Source organism: Amblyomma americanum, chromosome 7 (genome assembly GCF_052857255.1).
Source record: "Amblyomma americanum isolate KBUSLIRL-KWMA chromosome 7, ASM5285725v1, whole genome shotgun sequence".
Lineage (NCBI taxonomy): Eukaryota > Metazoa > Arthropoda > Arachnida > Ixodida > Ixodidae > Amblyomma > Amblyomma americanum.
In genome coordinates, this window is record NC_135503.1 from 144,430,263 (window position 1) to 144,456,836 (window position 26,574).

At 46.2% G+C, this 26,574-nt stretch overlaps 1 pseudogene; it reads right to left on the minus strand.

The window, feature by feature from the left end:
• Window positions 1-2,151: 2,151 nt before the first annotated feature.
• On the minus strand, window positions 2,152-3,167 carry LOC144098140 (uncharacterized; annotated as a pseudogene).
• Between the last annotated feature and the right edge of the window lie 23,407 nt (window positions 3,168-26,574).

Genomic DNA, 26,574 nt, shown 5'->3' on the forward strand with positions numbered 1-26,574 from the left:
TATATATATATATATATATATATATATATATATATATATATTTGACATTCCTCTATCCCAGGGCGTGTTATGAACGTGATCAAAAAATACTAGCGCATTTTTCAGGCGCCGGCGGCCGGCAGCCAGACTGGCAGGCCGGCCGGCCCCGAGAAGCGGGTATCCCAACGTCATCATGCCGTTGACGTTGGCGTTCACCGCGCTTGCATTGGCGGCCGCTGCCCGCCGGAGCAGCACAGCGGTCATATCTATCCGGTTTATTGAATCCAGCGCTCGCTAGACATGTGTCCCTGTCTTAAGGCCGATTCACACGACGGACATTCAGTCCGCGACCCGCACATCACGCGTTTCCTTGTCACTACCATACAAGGCAGGCCGAGTGGCTAGAGAGCCTACACGTACCGCCTTGCATAGGGTGGGAAGACATCTTGGTACAAAGTTGCTTGAGGGGGGACATGGCTCTTAAAGCTATGGCACTTAAAGCTTGTCACAAAGAACGAAGAGACGCGTCGTCGTGTTGCCTGCGGAGTAGAGCGGTAGACGGGAGCCTCGCGCAGCCAATCACCGCGCGCTTTTTGGTCACGTGCGCTAGCTCGATGAATAGGGCCGCGCGTTGGGAGTTTTCTTTGTGCGCGGATTTCGACGTCACGAGCGAACGGTCGGAGCCGGTTGTGGCGGCAAATTCAAGACAAAAAGCCGCTCTTTCGAACGACACCAAAATGGCTGCAATCGCGTGCATGGAAAAAGAGCTAGGCGCCGCAACAAAAAGATTTGTTTGTGCGTAGAATTCAGCTCCCAGAGATGATATAAATTGATCGTGCGCTCAAAATACTGGACCACGGTACTGGAAACCTGGTGAATTTAGGGATTATTAGCTGCAGGTTTTAAAAAACTAAGTTTCAAAAAATCGATTTTTTCGCGATTTTTTCGTCTCAAAGAAGAGTGTCCCCTCTTAAACCAGCCTAAAACGGCCGCCAATCATGGTGGACAGCGATTTCCGTTCGCTATTTTGTTGTCCCACACCTGCTATTGTAAGGGCAGGTTAGCCAAGACACGGCCATTCTCGAGAGGGCATAGGGCTAAAAGGAGGGAAGTGATCCTCATGTCACGTGGTTTTCGATGACGTCGTTTCAAAGTGGCGTCTATCTCGGTACTTTCCTGGGTACGTTTTGTCGCAAAATTAGGTGTAAATGGCGCTGAAAACATTTGAAACGTCCCTAGCCGCAGTTCCTAGGTCGCTGGCGTCTCCGTGGTTGCCACGATGACCATCGCTGCCATCGCCACGGTGGTTTGTTCACATGGCTGTTCAGCGCGCGGTTCATTGACGTGCGAAACAAGTGGTGTCGTCAAAGGCATAAAAGGTTAGCGCAAAGGTGAGTGGTCTTGTCCGCTCTAAAGTCCGGACTTGCGCCCTATTGCTGTCTTTATTATGTAAGCTTGCAGTGCGACCGGTTACAGCTAGTGGTATGATATGGGAAGCTCGTAAAGACTACATTTTGCAGGCGGTGCTTGCATTGAATGTGTGTCGAGAATTATGGTTTCCTAGTGTTCCGCGTAACTGATTCTGAACTGTACGTATTGATACGGCGAGCTTGCATGCATAATGTCATCTCTATGTCCTGTGCGATGTCTGTATTGTCATTCCATTTATCAGTTGCAGTACGGTACTTAGTATGTTCCTATAGTCCTGCATATGTGCCCACCGGCGGCAAGCTATGCGCAAAAAAGGCACTTGTGTGCGGAAGCAAGGCGGACAGGAAGTACTACGCTAGCCTGTGAAAGGACAAGATATCTTCCGTCTCGAATGTTCGATATGCCTGCAAAGTCAAACCACCAACTAGCCATGCTGTAATGGATCCCTTCGCGTTGACTCCCATGTTGCGCAAAGCACACGGTAGGCCACAGATGGATGGATGGATGGATGGATGGATGGATGGATGGATGGATGGATGGACGGACGGACGGACGGACGGACGGACGGACGGACGGACGGACGGACGGACGGACGGACGGACGGACGGACGGACGGATGGGTGGGTGGGTGGACGGACGGACGGACGGACGGACGGACGGACGGACGGACGGACGGACGGATGGATGGATGGATGGATGGATAAGGCTGAACCCTTTAATTCGTTCGGTGGTTCAAGCCACCTAGACATGATTTGTGAAATTTGTCTCTTGTCTTGATTTTAGCCGCCAATCAGATAACCTACGCTTGGTTACTTCTACTCGCTTAAAATCTACTTTCCTTTCACTATCCTTAAACCCTAATGCCTTGAAAAAATCAGCCCCGCTGCTTTCCACTGTAGGGTGAAGCCCTTTACAGAAAAGTATCAAACGTTCAGCCATTTCCTCCTTCTCTCCAATAGCACAGCACAACGTGTCTATATCGTGGTACCTGACTGTATATGTCTTAGTCCTCAAAACTCCCGTCCTGGCCTCAAACAGCAAAGAGCTCCTCCTACAATTATCATAGATATTTTATTTGGCAATTTCCTGCTTAAAGATTCTGTATGTTCCCAGTGCCGATTTCGTCAGCATCCCTGTTTTCCACCGAGCCCTCTCTGTTTCTTTAACCTTTTTCTTAACCTATGATTGCTGATTTGCCCCTTTACTGCTGCCCAGATATTTGCTTGTCAATATTATAGTTCGCTTTCTCCATTTCGTGTCAACATTCCTTATGGACAGGTACTTGAAAACTTTCCTAGCCCACTGCTTTTCCTCCATTTTTCTCAATCGCTCCTCAAATGCTATCTTACTGCTTGCTTCTCTGCTCTCGAACGACGCCTATCCCATATCACCCTGCACCCCCCGACTTGATGTATTGCCATGTGCTCCCCAAGCTAGCCTGCCTACGCCACGTTGTTTGATTTCTAACCTTGCTTGAACATCTGGTGTCATGCACCAGACCTCATTGCCGAAAGTCAGACTAGGAACCATCACCCCTTTCCAGATCCCTCTTACCACTTCATACCTATTGTAATTCCACAGTGCCCTATTTTTCATGAAAGCTGCATTCCTACTATCTTTATTCATTCATATTATTCATGCTCTGTCAGATACTGAGCACCGTTATTTATCCACACCCCAAGATACTTGTTCTCATCCGCTACCTCTAGCGTGAACTTCTGTATTCTATGCTCGCCGCCTTCATCATTAAATGTCATGACTGCAGATTTTTCCTTACTAAACTTGAAACCTAATCTATCTCCCTCTGTACCACAAATGTCTATCAACTTCTGCAATTATTCCTTGTTGTCAGCCATTAGCACTATATCATCAGCATATATTAGTCCCGGTAATGACTGTTCAATGCACGACGCCGTAGCGTTCCCCGCGGAGAGACCTCACGCAGCACGACGCATCGTGCCACATGAGCTGTGATCCCTACGCCGCTTCCTTCACTGATAGGCTTTTAGCGAATTTTTTAGTATGGTCACACCACCTAATCTTGTCATATCTGTGAAAGCTGTTTTTCTTTTATTTATTTTGAGACGTGTTTTTTATATCCATTAAGTAGAGCTTGTGGAAGAACATGGTTCTTGGTGTATTTTTTCCAACGTTCAGCATTGGAATGAAGCCAGACAAGGCTGAAACTTATTTTGCTGGCTCTGTCATTCATTTAGTGGTTTGTGATTATGCGTGAGGCATGACTGAGGCTTTCAGCATCTGCGTAGCCAGAGTCAGTACAATGTGGCCTTAGGGTTCGGTTCTTGCATGGTAAGTAAAACATAACACAGAGAGAAAAGTAAGCACTCTGGATGAGCAATCTCTTGCACCTTCTGTGTGTTACATTTTCTGAGCTTAAATTCCTAGACACCATTAATGCATTGCAGATTTCACAGCTGTTGTTTCTGCTGCTGCAGTTAGCAAAAACTCAGACTGATGGGCTAGTTAGTATGGCATAATAAGGATAAAGCAGCGCACCTGCACAAGGACGAGACTGTGTCTTGTCTTATCTTTGTTTTTGTGGAGGTGCGCTGTTTTAGCCCTATTAGTAAATGTATGCTGTACGTGGACGTTGGATGCCATGCATGCTGTATTCTGCTGCATGAACTTTATGCTAGCATTTGTAGCTAGAAGGGTTTCTTTTTGATGTTAGCACTGTATAAGTGAATATAATTTATGCACATACGTGAACAACATGCTGGCTTGGCCTTATGTAAGTCAATGGATCATTACGATGTGCATGAGGTGCCACATTAATTGCATGCCTAGTATTACAGCATGTTGCCAGTTTTGAGGGAAATATTTGTTTTTTTTTTGTGGAATGGGCACTCAGCAGTGACTAGGCAAGCTACCTTTAACTTCAAATGAGCTTGCACCTTAAATGGCAGTTCTATGGGGTAATAGACGCTAAAAAAATAGTAGCCATGATCTTTTAATATAAAGTCAAGAACCAGCATAAACAAACATCAACACATCATGCATGTGACATGCTTCTGTGCATATAGTGAAGAGCTTAAAAATTAATGAAAATGTAAACATGGCTTGTCTACTTATATTTGGATATTCCTTCTAGAGGGAAGCACGTTGACAAATTTTTCTCTGGTTTAAGGCAAACGTCTAAAGTTGAGTGCAGTTTCAATAAGGAAACAGTTTCAATTGGCCACATGTGAGTATAAAGTCTTCAACTTGGAAGGTCTGAAAAAGCTGTCTTCATTTCCTTTCTATCTGCATTCTATTTTTAATCCCTCACTTGACATGCTGCTGAATGGATGGGTCTGCTGGTTTCTGAATTACTGGTTTTGTAACATGCACAGTTAGAACATATGCACACCGCAAGTATGAGGCAACATGGTTAAAAGCGCAATGAGAATAGAGTTTATCGATACATTTCTGAAGGTAGACAGCTCGGTTTGCTGATACGTTTAGGTGCGTTTTATATTGTTAAAGCCCAGTAGCTATTAAAGGAGCAGAGGAACCAAAATTTTAGCTGCTTTCTTTCAGTTAGAATGATTCTCAGTAGCTTAGAAAACCTAGACAGCTGCATGGATTGCTTTAACAAGAGGCAGTTATTTATAATTGCGTTTTTTCTCTCGCTCTGTTTCGCTTAAACAACCGAACGACGACTCTGAAGTCAGATGTGCGTTCAGGTCACGTGAGGCATGCAATGACTGCAGTATTGTCACAACTTTGTTCGTTGTTATTTACATCAACTTGTACACAAACCTGTGAAGAGTTGGAATGACATAAAGTGAACTGGCAGCGATTATATCTCAATTTTTTGCATGCCTCACGTGACCTGAACTGACCAAAAGTTAAAAGGCTCAAGTGTGTAGTGAACCAATAGCAGTGGAAACCAAGGAGGGCATTGGGCAATTGTAAAAATTTAAATGAAGTTAGGAAATTGCCCTTTGTTAATTTTTACATTGCAGATATAGTAAAAGTACACTATAACCCGACTGTCGTGCCGCCACAGTGGCTGAATGGTTATGGTGCCTGACAACTGAGCCCAAGGACACGGGCTCAATCCCAGTTTCGACATCCGCATTTCAGTGGAGGCGAAATGCAAGGCGCCTGTTTACCGAGTGATATCAGTGCACGATAAAGAGCCCCATGAGGTCACAATTAATCCGTATCCCTGCACTACGATGTCCCTTATAACCCTCGTTGCCTTGGGGCATTAAACCTGATATTCCACACCATAACATAACTTTGGTGTGGTGTGTGTTCTGTGTGCTTGACCATTGGAGCTGCAGTAATTGCTAGCACACTTGAATTTTGACGCCATCAGATGTGCGTACACGTACCTCTCTTCTCACCACATCGTCACCCATCAGGACCATCTTTCTTCTCTTCCTCCCCTTCCCGAGTACAGAGAAGCATGCCAGATATCAATCTTTCTGGTCGACCTCTTTGCCCAAGTTTCATTAAATTTATCTGTCTTGAATTTTCAAGAGTATTTGTGCGTGCAAATCATCATCATTTATTGTACCCTTAAAGACCCTTCACAGGGTTCTACATAAGGGAGGGGGCGACGTACATAGGACAATACAAGAACAAAGCCAAAGAGAGAGGTTGAAAAACAAACAAATCTAGCAAAATATATATATATATATATATATATATATATATATATATATATATATATATATATATATATATATATATATATATATATATATATATATATATATATATATATATATATATATATATATATATAGAGCGGTTTATTGGCACGATGGAAGCGCCGGCTACGAAGACCTTGGCACAGGCAATCTTCGAGGCAGAGAGCCGAGAGACCAGACCCAAGCGGCAGTGTTCCATCCAGCACGAGCATCCAACCGGCGGCGCGCGCGCTTCGTCGTCGTTGGCTTCGGGGCTGGTTCATCTTCTTCATTCCAAGTGCCCCGGCGGAAAGAGGGAGCCATCCTGGCGACTCAAGGAGAGGAGACTACGAGGGGGCTATAATACGGCGTCAAGCGGCTGACGTCAACGACGTCGCAGCCACGGCGGCGATGGTCCGAAGAAGGTGTCACCGGTTCGATAATGTAGTTGACTGGTGACGTACGCTCCAAGATGCGGTAAGGGCCGATGTGCTTGGCCGAAAATTTGGACGTATTCGGAACAGAGAGCCAGACCAGTGAGCCAGTGGAGAAGTGAACCGCGGGCGTGTCTTGATCGGAAGCATGGGTACGGAGACCTTGACGTGAAGGAGCGAGCCAACTGGCGGCACTGCTCAGCATGGCGGGTGATGTGAGAGAGGGAAGCATATTCCGAGCTGTCGGGGTTGTAGGGAAGGATTGTATCCAACATACAAGAAGGTTCGCGTCCGAATAAAAGAAAGAATGGGGAAAAGCCGGTGGTTGCTTGAGAGGCGGTGTTATATGCATAGGTGACGAACGGAAGAACCTGATCCCAATTGGAGCTGTCGGAGTGAATGTACATGGCGATCATGTCCCCAAGAGTACGGTTGAAGCGTTCGGTGAGGCCGTTGGTTTGAGGGTGGTAAGCAGTAGTGGTGCGGTGGACTGTGTGGCACGCAGCGAGAAGCTCGCGAAGAACTTCAGACAAGAAAACACGGCCGTGGTCACTGAGAAGTTCGCGAGGAGCGCCGTCACGCAAGACAAAGTGATGAAGAAGGAAGAAGGCTACATCGCGAGCAGTAGTCGCAGGTAGGGCAGCGGTCTCAGCATACCGAGTGAGGTGGTCCACGGCGACTATGATCCAGCGATTCCCAGCGGTCGTGAAGGGAAGTGGCCCATATAGGTCGATGCCCACACGATCAAAAGGGCGAGCCGGACACGGTATTGGCTCTAACGGGGCAGTCGAAGGGCGAGGTGTCGACTTCCGCTGCTGACAGGCCGTGCAGGAGCGAACGTAGCGACGAACGAAGTTGTACATGCCCCGCCAATAGTACCTCTGGCGTAGTCGCTCGTACGTTTTCAGCGAACCAGCGTGAGCGCTGTGAGGATCGGCATGGTGGTGTTCACAAATCTCAGTGCGGAGATGTCGGGGAATCACGAGAAGCCACCTGCGGCCATCTGGACGATAGTTGCGCCGGTACAGAAGACCGTCGCGAAGGGCAAAATGGGAAGCCTGGCGACGAAGTGCTCGAGGGAAGGAGGCCGTAGAGGGTGCAAGATGTACGTCGAGCGACGATGAAATCCATGGATCTTGGCGTTGTTGATGGGGCATGTCCATGGTAGTGAGCGCTGAGAGTAGGGATGCAGATATTGGCGAAGAGGGCGCAGGGGAGGGCAGTGGGGAGCGGGACAAGGCGTCGGCGTTGGAGTGCTTGCGGCCCGATCGGTAAACTACGGTGATATCGAATTCCTGAAGACGGAGGGCCCAGCGGCCTAGGCGCCCTGAGGGATCTTTGAGTGAAGCCAACCAGCACAAAGCGTGATGATCGGCGACGACGGTGAACGGGCGGCCATATAAGTATGGGCGGAATTTTGTTAGAGCCCCCACTACGGCGAGACACTCCTTTTCTGTCACGGTGTAGTTCGACTCAGCCTTGGTGAGGGCACGGCTGGTGTACGCAACGACGTATTCAGGAAATTCGGGCTTGCGATGGGCAAGGACAGCCCCGAGGCCGATTCCGCTTGCGTCGGTGTGCACTTCAGTAGGGGCACTGGGGTCGTAGTGTCGAAGGATAGGTGGTGAGGTGAGAAAACGACGGAGCGCAGCAAAAGCGTCGTCGCAGGCCGAGTCCCACGTAGACAGGTCGGCGGGACCATTAAGAAGTTTCGTCAGGGGCGCGACGATGGAGGCGAAATTGGGAACAAATCGCCGAAAATAGGAGCAGAGACCCACAAATCGGCGCACTTGTTTTGTAGAAGTCGGTTTAGGGAAGTCAGCGACAGCACGGAGTTTGTCAGGATCGGGAGGACGCTGTTTTTGGAGACGAGGTGGCCGAGTATTGTCAGCTGGCGGGCACCAAAGTGACATTTTTTGAGATTAAGTTGAAGGCCAGCATTGGTGAGGCAGCTCAGTATCTTGCGCAAGTGCTTGAGATGCGTCGGAAAATCGGGCAAAAACACGACATCATCTAAATAGCAGATACAAACAGTCCACTTCAGGCCGCGCAAGATGGTGTCCATCATTCGTTCAAACGTTGCGGGAGCGTTACAGAGGCCGAATTGCATCACGTTGAACTCATAGAGTCCGTCAGGGGTGACGAACGCCGTTTTAGGACGGTGGGACTCAGCCATCGGGACTTGCCAATAGCCGGAACGGAGATCCAGGGAGGAGAACTCGGTGCCTTGCAAGCAGTCAAGGGCGTCGTCAATAAGTGGTAGCGGGTAGACGTCTTTGCGCGTACTTTTGTTGAGCCGGCGATAGTCCACGCAAAATCGTATCGAGCCATCCTTCTTTTTAACCAGGACGACTGGGGACGACCAAGGACTGGAGAAGGTTGAATAATGCCGCCTTGTAGCATGTCGTCAACTTTCTCAGTTATGACGCGGCGCTCGGGAGGCGGCGCACGGTAGGGGCGCTGACGGAGAGGAGCATGGGTTCCGGTGTCAATGTGGTGCTCGACAGTGGTCGCACGGCCCAAAGAAGTCGACTGGTGGTCAAACGATGAGCGAAACTGGTTGAGCAGGGCAAGGAGCTGCGCGCGGTGAGCAGTGTCGAGAGCGCGGTCAATGCAGCGGTCGAAAATGTCCGATGACAAAGCTGGAGTAGCACCACGTGGGGTGAGGGCAGCGACTTCGGCACTGGAGGAGGTTACATCAGTGTCGAAGGAAGAGATCAAAGCAGCGGTTTCAAAATGGCCGAGGCACTCGCCACGGAGCAGGGAGAGCGCGGAGAATGAGGTGTTAGAGACGAGAATGGCGGCAGCACCGTGGTGAATGTCGATGACGGCGAAGGGAAGACATAGGTGTCGGCGAGAGGCAAGTGCAGGGGAAGGCATGAAGAGAACGGTGGCGTCAAAAACTGAGGCGGCGCAAACAAGGACAAGCACGGCCCTGTCAGGGGGAATGTCAGTGTCCTCGGCGACAACAAGCTTAGCAGCACAACGAATCGGAGGCTCGTCGAGGAGCGCATCGCAGAGTGGAGAGAAGACGACGTGCGCACGGGCACAGTCAATGACGGCACTGTGCAGGGAGAGAAAATCCCATCCAAGGATGACGTCATGGGAGCTGGCACGGAGGACTAAAAATTCGACAACATACAAAACATCGGCGATGACGACGCGTGCTGTGCAAGCAGCAGAGGGATGAACGGTATCGGCGCTGGCGGTACGGAGTGAGAGTCCAGAAGATGGGGTTGTAACTTTGCGAAGCGAGCGGCAGAAGTTTTCGTGAATAACAGAAACGGTGGCCCCAGTGTCCACAAGCGCAAGTGTCGACTCCGTCGACAAAAACCTCAAGAAGGTTCGGCGGGGAAAGGCGAGGACTTAAGCAGGGCGATGAGTGCGCAGTTCGTGCCCCTGGAACTGCGGTTGCTAGTTTTCCGAATCGGCGCGGACGTTGCGACGCCTCATGGGCGACAATGAGCGGCGGCGAGGCGAAGGCGAGCGGTGGGAAACGTAGGGCTGGCGACCGTGCTCGCGGTCAGGAGAGGTCTCCTGAGGTTGTGGTCCGAAACATGGGTGAAAGGTACGGTCTGCATCAGGGTAGTCTGGCAGAGGATGGACAGGCGCATGCAGAGTACGTCGACAGAGGCGCGCGACGTGGCCCGGAAGACCGAAGGCGTAGCATATCGGTCGATTGTCAGCCGTGCGCCAAGGGTTGTAGGTAGGGGGCTTGAAGCGGGTCCGTGGAGCAACAGGCACAGGCACCACTTGAGGAACGTACGTATAAGCCTGCGGTCGCGGTGGTCGCCAGACAGCCTCGGCATACGTGAGAGGCACAGGAGTGGGGGCAGGCGGCACTTCAACTGGAGGACCGTAGCTCAACGGAGCAGCAACAGGCGGGGTCGGGGGAAGGCCGACCTGGGGATCCAAGGGGGCTGGTTGTGGAAGAGGAGGGAGGGCGTCAGCGACCGCCTGCGTGATGGCGTGCCGGATCTCAGCGCTGAGGGGGGTCGGTGTCTGATGTTGGCGAGATAGGAACGAGAGGAGCCGGCCGACAACGTCCCGCACAAAGTCTTTGATGGTAGCAAGTAGATCTGGATTGATGGCCAGGCCGGAGATGGAGTCGGCAGGCGGAGGAGGCCGACGAGCGCAAAGACGTTGCTTGCGCAACTCGCCGAAACTCTGGCAAAGGGTATACACCGAGGTAACTGTGGTGGGACTCTTCGCTAACAACAGCTGAAAATCATCGTCATCGATACCCTTCATGATGTGTTTGATCTTGTCAGCCTCGGACATAGCCGGATCAACACGCTTGCAGAGGTCTACTACGTCTTCAATGTAGCTGGTGAAAGTCTCATCCGTGTGCTGAGCTCGGACGCGCAGGCTTTGCTCAGCGCGCAGTTTCCGCACTGCAGGACGGCCGAAAACCTTCGCAAGGGTGCTCTTTAGAACGGCCCAAGTGGGAATGTCGGCCTCGTGGTTGCGGAACCAGAGGTTCGCGACATCGCTGGGGTAGAAGATGACGTTGGTAAGCTTGACGCGGTCGTCCCAGTTGTTGTGGCGGCTCACCCGTTCGTATGATTCCAGCCAATCTTCCACGTCCTGGTCGCTATGGCCGCTGAAGACAGCGGGGTCGCGCTGGCGGACGGCACCGAAGCAGATGACTGGCTGCGACGTGGCGGCGGGCTGTTGGCTGGCCTTGGTAGTGGACATCGGGATGGTGCGGCTGCGAAGGTCCACGGTGATGTTGAAAAGGGGAACACAGCAACCTCCACCAATAGTAGAGCTGTTTATTGGCACGATGGAAGCGCCGGCTACGAAGACCTTGGCACAGGCAATCTACGAGGCAGAGAGCCGAGAGACCAGACACAAGCGGCAGTGTTCCATCCAGCACGAGCATCCAACCGGCGGCGCTCGCGCTTCGTCGTCGTTGGCTTCGGGGCTGGTTCATCTTCTTCATTCCATATATATATATATATATATATATATATATATATATATATATATATATATATATATATATATATATATATATATATATATATAAACATACAGTTAGGGTAATTGGGACAACGAATGAAATCAGTAACATCAAATGAGAACAAAATTAAAACAGTTACGAAAAAAATTCAATCGCGTAGGCAATTACAAACGAGTTGCTTAAGCAGTGTCAAACTAAGGGTGAGAAAAGAAATATAGACAAATTTAATGTTGAAAGACAGACAGTAACCACTCATGGAATTTGACAGGATCACTTTCCATGACAGTAGGATCTGGCAATTCATTCCATTCCTGTATTGCAATTAGTAGAAATGATTTATTAAAGGCAGATGTTGATCCATGCAGGCGCTGTACACTTAGGCTATTGAATAAGCATCGAGATGAACGTGCTGGTGGGTGAAGAAAAGATTGGCGCAGTTGCGTGAAATGATAGAATATTTTATGAAAGAGGCATAGTCGCGATATCTTGCAGCGAAGGACGAATGAGGGGAGATCCAGTGATGATTTTGTACTGCTGATACTGATTTCTTAGTCGTATTTAGAAGATATAAAGCAAGCGGCGCGGTTCCGCACATATTCTAAAGATTCGATGAGGTAAGCTTGATATGGACACCACATTGCGCATGCGTTTTCGAGTTTCGATCATACAAAGATGTCATATGCGATTTTACGGGCAGCCGGGGCGACAATGATAATGTTCTTCTAATAAAGCCCAGTGTTTTGGAGCTCTCAGCGACCAGTTTAGTGATATGCTCGGACCAATTTAAATTACTTGAAATTAGGACGTTAGTACTGTGAAACATTGACTGAGTTTAAAGAGTACACGTGGATGATGTTAGAGCGTTTGCGTGAAACTTGCATAAAACTGCATTTTGAAATATTAAGCTGCATCTTATTGCGCCAGTCATCTGTTAAAATTAAGTCATCATGAAGCATGGTCCTGTCGGTTTGAGATGAAATTCGGCGGTAGAGGACAGAGTCATCTTTGAAGAGACGTATTGATGATGAAATGCCACAAGAGAGGTCGTTAATATAGATGAGAAAAAGAAGCGGGCCAAGGACTGAGCCCTGTGGAACTCCAGAAAGAACCTTCGTTGAGGCTGAGCGATGCCTTCCTATGACGGTGAACTGAAAGCGGTCAGTGAGGAAGCACTTAATCCATGATAAGATTAATGGGTCCAGGCTGAGAGAAGAAAATTTACAGATGAGTCGCAAGTGAGGAACACGATCAAAAGCCTTAGAAAAGTCTAAGAATATAGCATCAAGTTGAAAAAAAAATGAATCCAGGTTTAAATGAAGATCAGTGGTGAATTCAAAAACCTGCGACTCACAAGAAAGACCAGAGCGGAAACCGTGCTAATTAGCGAAGAAGAATGCGTTGTTATCAAGGTGTAGGGCAACTTGAGAATAAATGATGTGTTTCATTAGTTTGCAGGCGATGCAAGTTAAGGATATTGGGCGATAATTTGATGGGTCAGACCGCTTGCCACTTTTAAATACTGGGACTACTTTGCTAATTTTCCAATCTGTCGGAAGAGCGCTTTGAGCGAGGGACTGGGCAAATATTACCTGCAATATACGGCTTGTTGGGACATTGGTGGCTCTAAGTACTTTGGCAGAAATGCTATCAGGACAGGGGCTACTTGATAATTTCAGCTTGTCGATAAGCTTTTCTATACCTTCTGCAGTGACTGTAATGGGCGGAATCTGTGAAAAACTGGTACCAGGAAAGTTGGGAAAATTATCTTTCGGCTTATTCGTAAAAACTGAAGAAAAGTACGATTCATTACATCGGATCGTTCGTCTGGCAGCAGACGTGAACCATCTGAGGTAGAAGTGATATGTTGTGCGTATGATGGCTAACCGGAGAAAGTAGATTTCAAAACTTTTGGGGATTTTTGTTCATTATCTGCAGATGATCCTCGTGGAAGAACTTCTTTTTGGGCTGCTTCAGTAGGCTTGTATAGTCTTTGAGACATGTAAAATATTTTTCCCACCTGACGGCCTAGTTGGATTGCTTAGAAATGCGAAAAAGGCGTTTTTTCTTACGTGAAAGCCTCTTTAGGGCACCACTGAACCATGGCTTACCTGCATCGCCACGAATGGAAATGACTGGGACATGGGTTTCAATGAATGTCCAAAGTTTGTTTGAATGATCAATTTTTGTTGACAGTTCTTGAAAAAGCAAGCTGTTGGAAAGTGTGAAAGAAGTTGTCCAGTTCGGCGTTAATGAGACGGAAGTTTGCCCTCTTATAACCACGGATAACTTTAGTGGAAGGGTAGCGAAGCGGCTTCGGCACTGCTACATTAAATAACATTGCACAATGCATAATATGTGGTGTTTACGAGGTGCATATCGAGAATTAAGTATGCATGCCACCTATGCTAAGATTAGCATGCATGTGTGCATTCATGCCTGTCATGTAAATAGATGTAAGTAGCACAAGCTCTATACAGTGGCCAGAGAACGCTGCAGAGCAGCACTGCTTTCAGCACTGCCGTGGCAGGTATGACGATATTGGAAGGCGAACGCGCTGGCCGCACTACTTGCTCTCAAGTCCTTGGTGCACTTTGTACATGACCACCGGCCGTGTTCTTGCTGCATCGTGCGCGGTGCTTTCCAGTGTCGCAAGTTGCCTTTTCTGGTTTTATGCCCATTAAAGGCTTGTAGCAATGCATTGTTCCCACAGCTCTGAAGGGCTTAATTCAGTTGCGCTTTACTTTATTGCGGAAATTCACTCTTTGGCATCAGTGGAATGTAGGATTCCAATGAGTAGTGCATACAATGGTTGTTAAGGGACGATTATGGTGTATAAAACATGTCAGATACCTATCATCTCTTGAAGGTCTCTTGGTTGCATAGGCTCGGATAACTGTAGTAATTGGCATGCGTTCCGATTGCACGTTTTTACATACGTTCACAAGGTGGTTAGTGTAGCTGCTTGTTGACTAATTCAACACAAATTCGCAGCTATCGCTCTGAATATAAAATAAGATAAAATAAATCGACAGCAGCTAATTTGCACTACGGCGTGGTATGCGCAAGCCGCGCAACACAGGCAAACACAAAAGTTTAGAGGATATAGAGATCGTAAAAAAAGCCCAATTGCGTGGCACTCGATCTAAGCATGCAGCCACAAACTGGAACATGTTCTTTGCATTTCCCTGTGCGAACTGCAGAGTGCAGCCCTCAATGCTTGGCCCCGCTCCAGCAGGCGAGGAAATCTAGCTTTTTCGTGATTTCGATATTCAGAAAGCTTGTGGGCGTCAGTACGTGCTATTGGCAGCAAAGGTTACAGGATGCAAGTTCTCGGATTTGAAAAAAGTTGTAGCGCTACCTCTTATTCAGTCGCCAGGTAGTATTACCAGTGGAAGGAATGCCCCGTCATGCATTCGTACATTTGATGTGATATGCTTGCGTGACAGTGCTGAAATAATTCCACCCCCTCCTCCCTCGCATTACATTAGCTTCTGATTCCGACAGCACGTACGTGTTTCAAGTGATCGCAAACATAAAGAAACTAAAGCGCGGTGAGAAGCCGAACAAACGCCAAAAGTGCGGTTAGAGGCCCGCAATTGGAAAGTAGCTCTAGCGCTATCAAAATTCTAAATGCATGTTGCAGGAGTTGTAACGTGTACATAATTTGAAAATGTACCTTTAAATGCGCTGCAGTACGACTGACGTTGAGCTTGACAGAGGTTGTTGACTTGACTCTCCGTACTGCTAGTCCACATCTCGGTCGTGCAGCCTACCCGAAAGCTTGCACATTTTAATGCCAAGCTTCCTGCCCGGCTGTGATAATTCTGGACGCAGCATAACCGGCAGAAGTGTATTTTGCCTCCTGAAATTTCTTAGGTCATTTCCGCTAGTACTCGCAATCGTTTCAGTGTCATCATGAAAGCATCTGAAAGCGTGCTGCAGCATGTGGCGCTTCCGCTCCCCCACCCCACATTTTCGTGAAAGCTGCGATAGTTGGTGCAGGGCTCGGGACCGAGCTTGACTGTATGGAGCCTATAAGTAGTGAACTAGGCATGGTGTAAAAATGTGTAAAGCAAAATTTATCACGTTTGCATGGGCTAATGAGTCATTTTCATTGTAATGGCAAGCGTGATTATGTTCAAGATTGCAGCAATATATCAGCACAGTATGATTTTGAATGTTCATATTTTTTACTTGCCTCTGTGGCAGTGTGAGTACCCATTACTGCCAATTAACATGATTAGTGTGAACGGTTTTATTGTACACACTGTCGGGAGTTAGGCTTCCAGTTCATCCGAAGTGCTCTGATGAAAAGAACGTTTTGTAGTGGTACTTGTGTTTGGTTCATGTCGTTAAAAATAAACTGAAATAACAAAAAAATGTGATTTTGAGCCGTATAAGGAAAAGTTATGAGACCGCTTTGTTCATGACACTACATTTGGTTTGGTTCTATCTGCTACAATGATAGAAGGCTGTGCTGATTTGAAACAGCAAAGAGGCATGCACTCAACCTTTGGATGTGCAGCAATGAAAAACCGTGCATATTGTTGACCATGCAATGTTGACTCTTCTGTGTCGTACGTTTTCAGCTCCTATTGCAGTTTTTTTTTATTAATTTTCTTATGGTCGCACAGGGCGACCCGATTTAGAAATCTGCTAGAAATGGTCGCACGTCTCAGCTGTAGTCTAACCAGGCAGGAGAAAGCGCACATATTTATAATGTGTTGGTTTTTTTTTTCTTGAATGACAATGCTGGATCAATTTTATTGGCTTTTCCTCTCAATGAATGTGTTGATTATCGCCAGCTGCATAAGTGAGTATCTTGTTTATGCTGTAATTTTTAACTCTATTTTTTTCTAGTTTATTGCCAATATCGGCTACTTTATTTACGCCTCTGTCAGGAAGAGCCCGATGATGATGATGTTAGCACTCTTAAAGCGCCCTCTACAGTCAGTGAGCTATGAAGAAAAATAAAACATGGCGGTTGCTTACGTGCCTTCGAATCGCGGTCGGTTGTCGTTGCGAGTGAAGTATTCGCCGGCGTCGCGTCTTTGTGGCCTGTGTAGTTATTTAAATTCGCCCCTTTTTGTTTGTGGCCAGTAGACCGCCCGTGGAATGCGTGTTTACCTCCCATGCGCCCCTAAAGGTGAGTGAGCAGGATGCAAGCCCGTGCCGTCCAGTACTGGCGTCCCAGATCTGGGTGTTTCAAGCTCATTGCGGAAAAGATCTGTACATATACCTTTTGTAATAATCATCACGATGCAGTGTGTAGGCTGCGATATGTCATCGCCTTGACTATCGCATGAAGCAATGGTTGGAGAACGTTGCAGCATGTCTTTTCTAGCCGCCTTCTAACAGTTTAGGCTGTGTGGCAGGCTGTGTGATTTTTAGCGATGTTCGTTGAGCTTTGCTCAGAACTCCCTACTTGTCTGCAGATGGTATAGCTGTGAGCGAAGTTCTCAAGGAAGCCAGTGAAGTGCGAATGCATGTGAAGGCTGCTGATGATGCGGTATGTCGTAACCACTTGCTGGGCAATGGGACTCGTTAAGAGCTTTTGCATGGCATGCATGCAAATTCAAGAGCCCATTGCAGCGAGTGCAGGAGGGCGAAATTATGGGAATTTTCGTGCTTTAGACGAAAGTGTTATATAATGCCTAGCATTTGTGTTTTCAAACCTGCTGTGAGCTCTATGTGCCAGCGTTGTGTGGCTTTATGGACTTCGCTCAAAAACTTGACACAGGTCAGGTTGCTTGCAAGGAAGGGCAGCAAAGCGCTTGTGTTGTTTGGTCTTCCTTGTCCGTTTCCTGAGTGCGCTTTACATTAACAGCTGCACTTAAATTTCCCATTACCGACTATCGCAATTAGGTGTACATATTTTTTGCTCGTGGTTTACTGCTGCTACAATAGCACACATGGCTCAGTCTGTGCACTGTACTGCGTGCTAGTGCATGGTATGCTTCAAATGCAAGGGTTCGGGAAAGCCGTTTATTTCAGTTAAGGTTGATTGCAGAACAAAAAAGCATGACACGGGAACCAGAAGCATAGCACTGACCATCGAAAAGTTGAGTCAGTACAGTGTGTCGGGTTCTCGTGCTTGTGCTGTCTTTATTCGATGCAATGTGACCAACCTTAGCTTCAAAAGCAGTCTTCGTCTGACGCTAAAAGTTCGCCGCGAATATAAAATCGAGTTTTGCTGAATTGTCGTAGATTTTCCTTTTCAGCATGGAAAGCTCAGAGCCGAAAATATTCTTGTGTGTTAATATTCCCGTGTGACTTTTTAATTTGTCTGCATAGGACTATTATTGCCACCGTACTTACGTCCTGAAGTGATTACGATTATCTCTTTACGGAGGTCATCCATGGAGGGTGACCAAAGCCCTTGTTTCCTTCCTCTCTTCCTGTTTCCTCACCTCTTTCATTTCATTTCTCCATTCTGCCTGCTATCCTTTATTTCCGCTGCCCCAGCTCAGGTGCTTCAGTATCGATGGCAGATGCCGGGGCTAGCAAAAATCTTTTCCTTCCTTTTTACTATTATTTTTAATAAAACCACTACCACCACCACCACTCTGTACAGGGGGAGTGCACATGCACTGCTTCACAGAAAGGGCCTTACTAAGGTAATAAACATTGTCCATTTTGCGCTCGTGTCTGAGTACAGCACCTGGTGGTAACTGCTCGCTACACTGTAGATTTCATTTTAGGTGCCAAATGTACTTCCTTGTGATGCAGCGTGCGCACACCAAGAAATCTTTTCACATTTTTGCATTTTGTAGCGAGTACTTTTCTACTTGGCATGTAACAAACTGTAACTGTGATTCAAAAATATAATTTTAATGCGTCAGCATCAGAACCCACATGTTGGAATAATTCGTCCATCCATCCGTCTTAAGCCTCATGTGGCAAAGTGGAGAGAGTGGAAAGAGAAGGGAGGGTAGGAGGAGATGGTTGGCAAGCGGTTGCCAATCACAATCGAGGGGTGGGGAGAGTGGATGTGTCACTGATAGCTGGATTTCATCAGGTGAGTGGAGTGGGGGTGTCACGTGGTGATTGATGGGACCCATTCGTAGCCTGAAACTGTCGGCAGCTGCTGCGCTCCGTTCGGCAGGAACATAATTCTGACACATACTCTGCCGCATGAGTCCCATTGATGGTCTGTGATTTCTTTGTAGCCTTAATTGATCATTATTTAACACATGTGCCATTCATGATTATATTTTATCGGTTTTCTTGCGGCACTGTAGGGACCAGCTTCGCGACATTCATGCATAAGCCATCTTCACGTTTGCTACAAGTAACAAGCTCATGCATTTTATACTCTATTTCACGATTCATTAAAAAAATTTCGTTGATGTAACAGTCCTTATTTGGACATCACCTTATACTGACACCACAGGTCGATTGTGACCATTTCGATGGAACTAGTAAGAAACTATTTTCTGCAAAATAAGTGAGATACTACACGTGAACAATATCGAAAAAGGCTTTGACCCTACAGGCAGGTTTTGTTCAAATGAAACTTTTCTAGTCTTCAAGCAATCCCATCATCATTGTGTTCGGATAATAAGTGGAAGTTGCAACAAAAATGCCGTTAATGAACATGCATTGAACACCTTGTGAGTTGTGCCCATGTGATGTGGGTATTGCAGTTATTAGAAAACCTGGTTATTTGGTTTATGAGGTTTAACTTCCCAAAGCGAATCAGGCTATGAGGGGCGTCGTATTGGAGTGCTCCGTTAATGTCAACCACCAGTGGTTTCGCACAGCACACGGGCCTTTAGCATTTTTCCACCATAAAAATTAAATAGCCGCAGCTGGAATCGAAGCAGCATCTAATGGAATCTATTGAAACTCAACGTTACGCAAACAGTGAGATTAGTTTTCGATATGTGCAAGTTGTATTTACTGTCAGTGTACTAGGAAGGGTAGCTTTCCAAAGCCACAGCTGGGATTGTAGGGCATCATAAACATCCATTAGAATCAATTATTGTTTTTGAACAATGATTACACAATGGCAGCGCATCTATGACTGCAAATCTTTAAATCAAGCGCAGTATTTGGAAGCTTAAAAAAATAGATCCTATGTAAAATTACCTTCCAACTTCTCAGAAGTACCAAATTCGTGGAGAAATACAATTGAAAATGGCCAAAATGCCCAGGAAAGGACATTTTGGCAGCCAAGAAAGGAAAAGGAGCACTTTACGCGAGGATTGTGGAAGGATGAGTTGCACACAATTGTGGAAAACGAACCCTAAGACATGGTATGTGAAGGTGTTGCAATTCACATTTTGTGCATACTGGGCTGCCTTGCGTTACCACAACTTGTCCAGGTCGACTGCCACAAGCCAAGTAAAACCCCTGATATATACAACCACAGTTTTCTGTTAGACATTTTATTTGCAACGTTCGTAATCTAGCTGACAGGTTACCACTATCCCGAGGTGAATGTTAGGTGCAGGATGAAGCGGGTGCCATGTCTGGATACTGGAGAAGCCTTGGAAGCGTTCCTCTTCACGTGGCTCCAGGCAGTTTTGCGGCCACATATTACGGCTGACAGTGCTTCATTCTGTAACCTGTAATACCACAGTTACTTGCATAACGAATACACTCTGAGGGAAAAAATTTGAATAGTAATTTTGGCGCATTTATTCCATGCTGCAAAACTTGGTGTGGTCAATTAAACTTCCCCAAATTTTGACGACTGAGTTAGGCCAGGCATTTACTATGCAAGTGCATCAATTATGTAAGCAAATATGGTGTATGAAAACCTGAACGAAAATAGAAATAAGTATCTGCATGAACATCACAAATTCCCAGCAACTTTGCCGCAGCACCATACCTATGACTGCCAAACAAATTTATTTATAAAGTGCTTTACTATTGTGAGGGAAGGCTATTCTCAACTAGTTCTACCACGGCAATATAAGTTCATGTGACACATTGCACCAGCGATACTGTTTCTCTGCTGCCGCAGTATTGTCTTTGTTAAATAAGTTGAATAGTTAGCATATCAGTTTTTTCTGATATTTTTTATGTGGAGACTTGCTGAGTGCTCTGCATAATATGTTTAGCACTGGCCATTAAGGAGCCTGCATCATCGATAGCATTGTCTTGGATGCCGTCTTTGGAAGGACAATTGGAACAGGTGGCCTGGCTGCTCTGCAACTTGCGCGACTGCAGCTCCATTAAAGCAACAGCATGCATGTGCTTGCATATGTGCGCATACATTGCATGGTCAACACATGTGCATGTGAACATGTTGTGGCAAGCCTCGCACTGGTTGCAATGAAGCTCACAGCCACTGCTTGATTTGCTAGTCCTTTGCACTGTGTGTTTGAAGTTCAACCAAGCTTTGTGACTTTACATGCCACTGGCCATCTCCCACTCTCTCAGTACTGGTGTTACAAAGCGCAATCCCCACTTTATGCTTCCCAAATAGGGCAGATTTGCAGTGGTATGCTCCTCCTTTCACAAGTGCAATAACCCTTTTGTAAAACTTGTCAGACGTCAAATAAAAACGTACTTTGATTAATTTATCCAATCAGCCATTTATCTTTCCACCAAAGTGAGAGTACTTCAGTGTCTTGTGCATTGAGTCCATGTGATTATTAGTTGTTAATCCAATGTACTGCCGATAGCAGTAAGCCCACTGACATGCCCTCTTTGCGTATGTTTTCTCACAATGTCTGATGAAGCCATCCAGCTCTTCCAGCTCCTTTGGAGCAAGGCGATTAAGCTGCTGCTCTTTGGCATGAATGCCGAGAAATGCAGGGAGCAACTGTTGAAACTCTGTCTCATCTGTGCACTTCATCAGAATGTCCCTGTTTGTGACTGTATTCAGGCGCGTGCTCCAGTTGTGCAGCTTATGTCAGCTGCAACGCAGTCGACTCTTCAAGGTACCCATCACCTGCTCCCATGCATTGCCATAAAAAGGGGCATCGTCAGACATAAATGCCTGACACTCTACAGTGTTTTTTCTTTGATGGCCTCAAAAAACCTCACCATGGTGCCCATGTTCACCCTTTTTGAAACCACATAGGCACACGGGATACCAGATCCATCTTCAGATATTGTGAGCAGGGTTGTCAGTTGTAATTTGTACTTATTTGTGCCATGGGTGGAATCAATGCACAGTTTCTCTGTCCCCAATTTAGAAAGTAACTCTCATTGTGGGAATGCCATTAACGCTAGCTCAAAGTCACCATCATGACTGTTGGGGTCACCCTTCTTCATGTTCATTTCTGGAGGCTGTGCGCTAAAAAAAGACGTTCACAGGAGAAAGGAGACAACAGGAAAGAAGCGCAACTTTCAACTTTATTGACGACAAAAGAAGCCAGGCGCACTTATATATCACCTGTTATCCAGAGATAAGCTGCATGAGCTAGAGCGTCAGCCTAATCACCAGACACGAGAAAGAGCAAAGGGGGATTTTTCAGTGAGATTAAAAACCTATGAAGGTGAACATATCAACACGTGCCGAGGTATGGGCTAACAACAATGCATTATAACATGAGAATACAGATCTGCATGAAAGATGTTAATGAAAAAGAAGAAGTGGGCAATAACATGAAAATATGAGTAACAAAAAATTCTGACAAAGAAAGAAAATAAGGGAGACAGGGGAAAAAACCCTGTAAAGAGCGGCAGAAAAAGTTAAAGGCACATTAAAACTTCTAAAACCAACTAAAATACATAGGAGCGAAAGGTTTGAGAGATTAGATATAACCATCCAAATAGGATAGTTCATTCCTAGAAAGGTTAATAGATGGAGTGCTAACGCACTTGTCTTTTTTTTAGGTCAATGAGAAAAGCCTCAATTACTTCTCTCTCAGTCTTGTCTGGGGCCTTAGCTAGAAACTTTGTTTCATTAAACTTGGAGTAGCAGTTTTTGCAATTGTTACAGTGTAACGAAAGGGGACATTCCCGAAGGATCTGCAAGGTTCTGAAATCCGAATCCTGGCGACAGGTGCGTTACTACTATGACTGGCTCCGAATTCTTTTCTATGAAGGGACTGATCCTTTGCTGGCCAACTCCCTCTTTAGTGGATACAGGAAGCTGGAAGCCGGATCCATCGAGTTTCTGTGGCAGACAACGAGGCTATCACTGCCAACAAAAACCCAACCAAGTGAGTGTGCCAACACCGTTACCACCCTCGGTGACGTCGATCTTCCAAGCGGAGTCAAGAACATCTTGCAAAAATGACCCAAGTACTGTTTTGAGCCTCAGACGAACCGCCCGGCTCTGGTAGCGATGGTGCGAAAAATCGGCTGCAAAGTCAATGACAAAGATAGAGACCGGATCATTGGGGAAGGTGTCGCATGCCTCAGCAAACTGCATCCGAGCAAGAACCCTCCGCTCAATTGCCTTGCCAAATTCATGAAGTCGTCTGACCTCGCTGTTCTGGAGGCAGACAAAGAAGGTGGTTTTGTTGTCATTCCGAATGATACCTTCAACAAAAAAGCCACTGAAGCCATCGAGAAGAACTTTAGACTAGTCGACTTCAACCCTTCCAGACAAAAACGGGTCGCACTAAAACTGCATGCAGGGATGAACCTGGAATCAATAGGAAAGGCAGTCAAAGCGGCTCAGACCGGATACCTCGAAATTTTCTTCTCAAGAAAAACGCACAAGCCTGCATGCCCACTTCGTGCCATTGTGTCTGAAAAAGATACGTGGCAAAAAGTGGTGAGTGACTTCCTTCGGCGCCAGCTGGACTGGATAGCAGGTGGTGACCATTACCGCGTTCGAAGCTCAACGGAAGTCGTGCAGGTCCTGGAAGGAGGCAAGGTGTCAGCCTCCACCGGGTTTTCTATTGACGTTGAGGACTTATTTTACTCTGTGCCTCACGACGCTTTGTTTGCTGCTGTCCGAGAACGTTTGGAAGAATATGGCGAAGTCAGGTTTCAGAATTCCACTGGTGTCACAACTGTTAAATTGCTGGACCTCCTAGAGTTTTATTTGGATTCTACTGTTATTTGCTTCCGGGAAGAATTTTACTTACAAAAGGCGGGAATATGTATAGGTTCGTCAGTTGCTCTAGTCCTATGTGAAATCTTTCTGGCGTCATTTGACCGTCGCATTGAAGCCAGCTTAAAGGAAACAGGGATAGCACGTATTTTCCGATACGTCGACGACTATCTTATCCTTCTTAATGTGCCTACACACTGTGCCGCAGATACACTTATAAATCAAACTCTCACGGCCTTTGGTTCTTTATCAAGGGGCCTAAAATTCACGCATGAACGGGCAGAAAATGATCGACTCCAGTTTCTGGACCTTCAACTTATATTTAAAAATGCGCATGTGTGTTGGGCTTATCAGCCGCGCTCAAAGAAACCACTTTTGAATTATGACAGTGCCCACTCCAAGCTGGTCAAGCGTGGCATAGTATCCCTTTGCATGAAATCCGCATTAGAAAAATCATGCGCCCACAATATAGGGGAAAGCTTCCAGTCCCAGATTGACCGGATTTTATCTGCAGGTTACCCAGCCCACCTGGTCACCGGCATGTCTGAAAACCTTTTGAAAAAGATAAAAAATTCATACCCAGCTAAAACCAGAGAACAGAAACCTGTGCAGGTAATAATGCCTTACCTGTACAGTCTCTCGCACAATTTGAAGAAAGTTGCGTCTCGTCACGGGGTTAAGCTGGTTTTTTCGGCTCCTTGCAAACTAGCAAGATTATGTCCGATGGTGACCAAGAAGCTTGTTAAGAAGGTCTGTAATATCAAACATCACACTTTATACACCCAATGCACTGCCAATGTTGTGTACGAGATCCCCCTGACGTGCGGCAAAGTGTATGTGGGGCAAACCGGGAAATGTTTTAATGAGCGCGCCCGCAAGTACAACGTCACCCTGAAGAACAGATCTTGAGGTAACCTTCCGTTACACTGTAACAATTGCAAAAACTGCTACCCCAAGTTTAATGAAACAAAGTTTCTAGCTAAGGCCCCAGAGAAGACTGAGAGAGATATAATTGAGGCTTTTTTCATTGACCTAAAAAAAGACAAGTGCGTTAGCACTCCATCTATTAACCTTTCTAGGAATGAACTATCCTATTTGGATGGTTATATCTAATCTCTCAAACCTTTCGCTCCTATGTATTTTAGTTGGTTTTAGAAGTTTTAATGTGCCTTTAACTTTTTCTGCTGCCCTTTACAGGGTTTTTCCCCCGTCTCCCTTCTTTTTTGTTTGTTTGTCAGAATTATTTCTTATTCATATTTTCATGTTGTTACGCACTTCTTCGTTTTCATTAACATCTTTCATGCAGCTCAGTATTCTCATGTTATAATGCATTGTTGTTAGCCTATACCTCGGCACGTGTTGATATGTTCACCTTCATAGGTTTTTAATCTCACTGAAAAATCCCTCTTTGCTCTTTCTCGTGTTTGGTGATTAGGTTGACGCTCTAGCTCATGCAGCTTATCTCTGTATAACAGGTGATATATAAGTGCGCCTGGCTTCTTTTGTCGTCATTAAAGTTGAATGTTGCGCTTCTTTCCTGTTGTCTCCTTTCTCCTGTGAACGTCTTTTTTTAGCGCACAGCCTCCAGAAATGAATATGTACCAACTAGCACGTCATAAAGCCCTTCTTCATGTAATACAACAGTGGTGACTCATTTTCCGCCCTCATTTCTTCCACCCATAAGTCAAAACTTCTAAAATCATCTGGATCTCTCTGCTCTTCTTTGCCAATCCTAAACTTATCTGTAATGTTACGGAGGTCCTTAGTGGTCACAAGTTGCATCCGTGGGCTTGATCCACTTGTGCCTGCTCGGATGTTGTGCACGACGGTTTTTGCTGGCACTCCTTCTGCTAACCGACTTGAAAACTGCACAGAAAAAAAAACTGTTAGCATGTCTGGTGCATTTGCTTACTGCCATGTAATCAAGTGACTGATACTTCTTGTCAGATTGCTTCGTCTTCAACTTTCTTCCTTTTTTACAGATGACACAAAATTGATCATAACTTTCACTTTTGTGGCACTGCACAGCACAAGACAAAATGACTGTTTCACAGCCAGATAGTATTCATTTTATGTGCTTGAGTGTTTAAACATGCATAGAATGCAAAACAGGAAAGTTATATACGGCCTGATATAAATGCAGGAGATAACAGCTCTGAAAATGTGGACAAGAAAAAAACATGGACATGTGTTTCTCGTTCCGTCCCGTTTCGTTTTACATATTCAGAAAATGAACCAATTCACCTGACTGCACCTTTAAAGGAGTAGACACACCAAATTTTTGAATGCGTTCTTTGTTTCTTTGAACTGGAGCACAATACTGTGCATGAGGCACAATGTGGAATCCAGAATTATTTCTAAGAATATTTTTCTCAAGCTGTTTCAGTTTCAACAACCGAATGACTGCTGCTAAGTCAAAGGCTATTTAAGGGTGTGCAAGTCATGCATAAACTGCAATATAATTGCTGCTTGTTCTTTTTTTTGCGATTTGAACTCTTGTCCAGGCCTGTGTTTAGTGGCTTTTGAGGAAAGGAAATGGCACTGTGGGCACCTGAATGTGCCATGAGGGAAGGCAGGCAGGTGGGAGGGAAAGAAACAAGGGAAAGAGGTGCCGTAGTGCAGGGCTCCGCAATAATTCCAACCATCTTCGGATCTTTGGGCACTGACGATGTGCAGCACATGGGCACCTCTCGCGTTTCGCCTCCATCCAAACGCAGCTGCCGTGGCCGCGTTCGAATTCGGGTATTCCGGCTCAGTAGCACTCAAACCACTGAACCATTTCAGCGGGTTAGGCTTGCATAACAGTTGCTACAAATTGAAACGACAAACGCAGTGACCATACTGGAGTTTTTGTATGCCTCACGTAACATCAAATTATCTGTGACGTCACAGCCATTTTTCAGCGGTTGAAACCATTACAGCATGAGAGAAAAACATTGTTATTGTTGTTTGTTGGCACAATTCACAAGATTGTCCATATCTTCTCATGTGATGTGCATCGTTGCAAAGACTGAACGTACAGCTAAAATTTGGTATCTCTACTGTTTTAATGCAGGCTGTTATAAGTACTATAGACGGCTTATGAACATGGGCTCATAAAAGAAAACTTTTCTTCACATAGTACCAAATTTGGAGAGGATACAAATGTAGTTATGG